This window comes from Triticum dicoccoides, chromosome 4B (assembly GCF_002162155.2).
Source record: "Triticum dicoccoides isolate Atlit2015 ecotype Zavitan chromosome 4B, WEW_v2.0, whole genome shotgun sequence".
Lineage (NCBI taxonomy): Eukaryota > Viridiplantae > Streptophyta > Magnoliopsida > Poales > Poaceae > Triticum > Triticum dicoccoides.
Window position 1 is genome coordinate 383,256,504 of NC_041387.1, and position 7,018 is coordinate 383,263,521.

The following is a 7,018-nucleotide window of genomic DNA, read 5'->3' on the forward strand; positions in this document are numbered from 1 at the left end:
CAGTGCTCCTCTAAGTGTTGGTCCAAACTAGAGCAACATGTGGGACCGTCCCTTGGCAACTTGGGTTATGTTGGTACTTGTACGCTTAGCTTATCCGGTGTGCCCTGAGAACGAGATATGTGCAGCTCCTATCGGGATTTGTTAGCACAGTCGGGTGGTCTTAATGGTCTTGTTTTACCATTGTCGAAATGGCTTGTAACCGGGATTCCGAGAATGATCGGGTCTTCTCGGGAGAAGGAATATCCTTCATTGGTCCTGAGAGCTTATAAAGGGCTAAGTTGGCACACCCCTGCAGGGTATAAACTTTCGAAAGCTATGCCCGCGGTTATGTGCCAGATGGGAATTTGTTAATATCCGGTTGTAGAGAACTTGACACCAGATTCGACTTAAAATACCCAACCGTGTATGTAACCGTGATGGTCTCTTTTCGAGTGGGTCGAGAAGTGAACACGGTTCGTGTTATGTTTGAACGCAAGTAGTTTCAGGATCACCCCTTGATCACTTCTAGCTTCTCGATCGTTGCGTTGCTTCTCTTCTCGCTCTTATTTGCGTAAGTTAGCCACCATACATGCTTAGTCGCTGCTGCAACCTCACCACTTTACCCCTTCCTTACCCCTTTAAGCTTTTCTAGTCTTGATACCCATGGTAATGGGATTGCTGAGTCCTCGTGGCTCACAAATTACTACAACAACAGTTGCAGGTTCAGGTATGCGATGATCATGACGCGAGAGCGATGTTACTTGTTTTGGATTTCTTCTTCTGCTTCTTCTTCTTCGATCAGGGGATAGGTTCCAGGCGGCAGCCTGGGCTAGCAGGGTAGATGTCGTTTGAGTTTCTGTTTGTGTTTCATCTGTAGTCGAATGTTGCTCTTATGTATGATGATGTTGTATTCGTGTGGCATTCTATGCCTCTTGTATGTATACCCAACAATTATGTAATGGTACGATGTAATGATATCCACCTTGCAAAAGCGTCTCCAATATGCGCTTCTATCCTTAGTGGGACTTTCGAGTTCTTTTAGGATAGGGTCGCATATTGGGTGTCACAAGTTGGTATCAGAGCCTCGATCGACCTTAGGAGCACCCCTTGTTTGATCATGTAGCTTGGCTGCTGTCGAGTCTAGAAGAAAACTTTTCGGAGTCTAGTTATATCAGAGAATAGGAATTCCTTTTACTCCTCAGCCCCTTCGTTGCTCTGGTGAGGAATCTTGACGTAGGTGTTTTGAGTTACTCCTCTTCCCCTCTTCCCCTTCAAATTTTTCTTTAGGATCACGCAGTTGGTTTTTCGATTGTTGGTTCTCAGCTCTTTTCATCCGGTGCATTTCTCGTCAAGTTGACTCGAACCTCTTATTCTTTGCCAAGTTCAATCCTCAGTTGTTTTCTTTTTCCCACCCGGCAACCCTTTTCATCTCGGAGTCGGAGTCCGTAATCGAGTATCCATCCTACTTGTGTGAAGCCTTTACTTTCTTTCAACCGGTGTTTTCTCTTCAAGATATTCGTCGGTTCTCCCTTCCAGGTGCCTTTGTTTTCCCGCCCTCCCACCCTTTTTCTTCCCGGAGTCTGAGTATCTTTTGACCATCAATTCATTCATGCGGAGCCTCTTCATTCTTCCCTCAATCATTTCAACCGGTGAATGCTCATCTCGGTGGACATTCTTCATCTCTTTTTCTTCTCCGGTGGATTCAATTCCAATTTTCGGTAGTGATTATATTCTTTCCCTCGGCTCAAGTGTTTTCCCTGCTCGTTCGCCTCTCGCTAGTTTATCCTTCCGGAGCGCTCTAGACATCTCAGGAGATTCGTCTCTGTTCGAATTAATTCGAGGTTATCACCTTATTCAAATTTCAATTGTTCCGGTGTATCATCTATCTCTTCAAAAATCCTTTCCAACCGTATTTTTCTCTTCAATGGGCCCTAACCCACAGGTCTTTTCCCAGGATCTTACCTAACTCTTCTAATTTCCCGGAGCTATTATCAAATCCTTTTTGAAGTTTGACGTAAGTATGAATTTCATCAGTCAGATCTTTTCCAAGATCAATTTCAAATCATTTTCATTGTTGCCTCAACCTCTTCGCTTTTCGTTCCCCCGGAGTGCCTTAACAATTTTGGTGGTGTTTCTCGTCGCATTTGAAGATCAAAGAAGAGTTTCTCTTAAATCTTGTTCGTTCTCTCGAAGTTTCATGGTTCTAGCTTCATGTTATCCTCTCAAATTATTCCATTTGTCAGATATTCCTTTTTCTCACCTATCCGGAGTATTTCAGGAGTTGATTTCTGTTTCGCTGCACTGGAGGCCATCATTCCAGAAGAATTATTCGTCCTCACATTTCAGCTACCGTTATCCAATTATCCCGGCGCTTCGTTCAAGTGCTCTTTAATCAGTTCGAGTTCTTCCTGTTCTTTTGCATCTAAATCCCCTCAAGCATATTTGTTCTTATAATTATTCCCGGTGATTCATTCTCTTTCATCAGTCATTTTCAAATTCTTACGGTGGCTCATTCAAATTCTTTTTCCTTTGTCATCATATTAATTCTTTCGTTCTTCCAAATCCTACCGGTGGTCCATTGAATACCTTCCTCAAGGTTGCGCCATATAATCATCAATTCTTTTCAAGGAGAATAAGTAGCATGCAAAATCCGGTTGTCATCAATTTAATTTGGTGAGGATAAGCATAACATAATTCTTATTCTTATTTCATCGTCAGAGTTTGTTCGTGATGAATAAATTCTAGTTCGAAGCATTTTCATCTTTTCTTTTCCGGAGTTCAAATTTCCTCGGCCATTTCGTCGGAACCTCCATCTAAATCACCACGAGCTTTAATCTCATTCTTTCATCCTTCATTCTATCTCATCATCTTTTTTTCACCAGAGTTCTTCATGATGGTTCTTCATGATTTAATTCATTCTTCAAGTGGTCATTAAGATTCTTGTTGGAGGAGTTCAAGTATCTTTTTTCTTGCGTCTCGAGGTGCAAATAATTCTCCGTGTTCTTTGAAGTGGAGTTTTGCATTTCTTCGTTCTTCTCAGCTATTCAGACATTTGGTTGTGGTATAATTTCACCTCAAGCTTTGAGTTGTTTTTGTTAAGTCCACAACAAGCTTATTCTTTCGTTGTTGATTTTTTCTCAACAACTCTGTCCAATCCTTCCTACTAATGATGCTTTCGAATTCATTCATGGTGGAAGTTCTTGTTCTCGTATCCGTTCATTTCATTCATCTATTCTTCCGGAGGCATCGCTTTTTTTATCTCGTCAAGTGTCATCCCATCTTGTGAAGTTCGTGTCTCCATTCCTTCCATTTTCAGCCGGAGTGTTGTCCAAATTCTATCTTTCTTATTCTTTTCTACCTTGTCTAACCGAAGTGGTTTCAGAGTCTATCTTATTTCTCGAGCTTTTCATTCTAGTCATATTTGCCATTCTTTTTTTCTACCAAGTGCTCTCGTCTTTGTTCATCTTTTCTCTTGCGTTCTTACATCACCTCTTCCTCTTTCTCTTCCGTCTCATTTCTAAGATCTCGGGACGAGATCTCTTTTTAGTGGAGGAGAGTTGTAACGCCCCAAATCCGATGTGCTAGGTGTCTTCCAGCTATTCGCCGTAGTTGCCATGTCATTTGCTTGTGTGTTGCATTTTGCCATGTCATCATCTGCATTTCATCTGCATGTTCTACAAAACTTGCATCCATTCGGGTTTCGCCGGTTCTCTCCGTTGTCCGTTCTGAGCATAGACACACTCGCACGCACCCGTTGCCCCTCTCAGACCTTGTATCGTGAGCGGGAGAAAAACGTTCTCGGAATGGGCCGAGATTTGTCGAGTGGCCTTGGTATATCACCGGTAGACCGCCCGTCAAATTTTGTTCCATTTGGAGGTCGTTTGATGCCCCAACAGTTAACCGAGTTAACCGAAACCCCTTCTCTTTGCAGCCCAGCACCTCTTCACACAGCCCACCTTACCCATCTAAACCCCCTCCATGCCCTCTGTCGTTCGATCACGATCGTGTGGGCGAAAACCGCTCCTCATTTGGACTCTCCTAGCTCCCTCTACCTATAAATTACTCCCCTCCCCCGAATTTTCAGGCAAACCCTACATCAAAATCCCCCTCTCGCTGCCGGACATGTCCGCACCCGCCGGATGAAATCCCGCCGCCGCCCTCCGCGAATCCTGAGCCGCCATGTGGCGTGTCCGCCGTCCCCGCGACGCCGGCCCGCCAGGCCCGGGACTGACCCCTGAGCCCGGCCGCACATCCGCCGCCCGCGCGCTCCTCCGGCCCCGCGCCCGCGACCGCCGCCGCCTGCCTTCCCCGCTGCTCGCCGCCCTCCATCGTCGCTCTGGTCGCCGCCCGACACCTCCTCGCCCTATCCTTCGGCCACCGCTCCTCTCATCCCTGGCCACCGGGCCTCCTGCCCCGCCGCCGAAGCTCCTCCCTCCGGCATCCCCGCGCCTCCATGTGCCGCATCCCGCCGCCGCCGTGCCGGTGCGCTCCCCCGTCGCCGGCCACCTCCGCCTCCCCATCGTCCTCATCGGAGATCCGCCAGGCCAGATCCACGAGGGTGGATCAGATCCACTCGGCCCGCCATCCAAACGGCCTCCCCGCGCCCGGATCTCTCCGCCCCGGAACGACCCCGTCCAGTTTCGGAGGGTATATTTTCTTCCAAGTCCCAAAAATCTTACATTCTGATTCACTGTTCGTCATGCCATAACTTCTTGTGTGCTGCTCCGTTTTGTGCGTGTAATATATCAAAATGTTCACTGTGAGGTGCTCTTCATTTATTTCTAGTGTTCCATGGTTGTTTGAGTTCATCTTGATGCCCTAATCATCGTTGCAAGAGTGCTATATGATGTTAAACTGCTGAGACTATTATAACTTGTTGTTTTCTCATTTTTGTTGCATTTTGTGTGTGCATCTTATGAGCATGATATCTACATGTTTTAGGAGCATTTCTTATGCCATATTTACTAGGGTGCAATCCATGTATTTTTATATGCCCTATAGTGAGCGCATCAAGCTCGTGAAGTAGGGTACTTGTTGTTACTGTTTTGCTAGGCTGAAACTGCTATATCATGTTGCTATGTTTGATTGATGCTACCATCCATTATATGCATAATCTGGAGATGTTCAGTGAGTTTGTTTTGCTAGACATTTTATGCTCTATAAATCCTTGCCATTGTTTCCATTTATAGTCTACTGTATCTTGTTGATATCATGCTCCAAAGTTGCTAAATAATGTTGATGTCAGCCTGTTAACATGAAGTTCAGTTTTGCCATGTGTTTTGCTAGTGATCCATGCACCCTATGACTATGTTATTGCCATGTTTAGCTCCATAAATGTGTCTTCTTACTGTTGATCACCTTGTCATGCCATGTAACGCTCTGTGGTGAGTGGTACAAGCTCACCCACATGCCTACTTATCATTGTTTCTGCCATGTACTGTTATTTTCAAAGTCTGAATCTGTCATATTACTTGCCATGTTTGCATGAATGCTACCATGTTTTTTGTTGATCTTTGGAATAAGTTCAGTAAGGAAGTGTTGTTAAGTGCTTTTAGTACAAGCATGTCATGCTTAAGTTTGCCATGATAGTTTGCTGTAACTTGTAGTTTGCTAGCTCTAAACATTGCAACCTGATGTTATTTCTGTCATGTCTAGTGAATTTCTGCAGTCTGTGAAACTATTATTATTTGCAATTTTCCCATGCCCTTTTGAGCACGTTCTAATGACTTCTGGAGGTAGCTCAGTGTTCATGTTTTGTCATGCTTTACCTGTACGTCATGTACATACCTTTTGTTTTCATGTTGACGTGCTGTAGCATATTGTTTGATGCTTGCTAGATGCCTAATTGCTGTTTTGGGCAGCTTCTCCTTTAAACTTGTTTCATGTATATGTGTTGAACCGTTGATCCGTTTTGAGTGTGCTCTATACGAAACTTGCTTAGTATTACATGTAGCTTCATATTACCTTGTTGCATCCTTGTTTTGAGAGTGTTTGCTTGATGTTTGAATGCATGCATCAATGCCATGTTTGACTTGTTTTGCTCATATCTTCTAGGCCGTAGCTCTGAATTAAATGAACTTTATATGTAACTTGACTAGAATTTCGTGTAAATCATCTTGGTGCATTTTAACTTTCTGTTTAACGACTTCAACTTAAGGTTTATTCAGTTCTGGACCAATTTCGATATTTGCGTATGGGGACTTACCGGAATTGTTATATGTTGTTTCCAGCCTCATTTAAACTTGCTTTGATGTGATATTCTTGTATGCATCATCTCTTGCCATGAGTAGCTTCATGTATGCCTTGTCACGCATCATGTTTGGTTGTGCATCATGTCATGTTTATGTGTTGGGTGTTTACCATGTGGTTTGCTTCTTTCCGGTTGTGCTTCTTCCCGATAGTTCCTGTTTCGTTGCGACCGTGAGGATTCGTTCGACTATGCTTGGTTCGTCTTCGCCCGTTCGTCTTCTTCATTGACTCGTTCTTCTTCCTAGTGGGATTTCAGGCAAGATGACCGTCACCTTGGATCTCATTACTATCTTTGCTATGCTAGTTGCTTCGCTCTATCGCTATGCTACGCTACCTATCACCTGTTCATCAAGCCTCCGAAATTACCATGATAGGCTCTAACCTTTTTCACCCGTCCTAGCAAACCGTTGTTCGGCTATGTTACCGCTTTTGCTCAGCCCCTCTTATAGCATTTTAGTTGCTGGTGAAGTTGAAGATTGCTCCATGTTGGATCCGGATTATGTTGGGATATCACAATATATCTTATTTTGATTAATGCATCTATATACTTGGTAAAGGGTGGAAGGCTCGGCCTTATGCCTGGTGTTTTGTTCCACTCTTGCCTCCTTAGTTTCCGTCATACCGGTGTTATGTTCCTTGATTTTGCGTTCCTTACGTGGCCGGGTGTATCGGAACCCCTTGACAGTTCGCTTTGAATAAAACTCCTCCGGCAAGGCCCAACCTTGGTTTAAACATTTGCCACCTAAGCCTTTTTTCCCTTGGGAGTCGCGCTCCCGAGGGTCATCTTTAT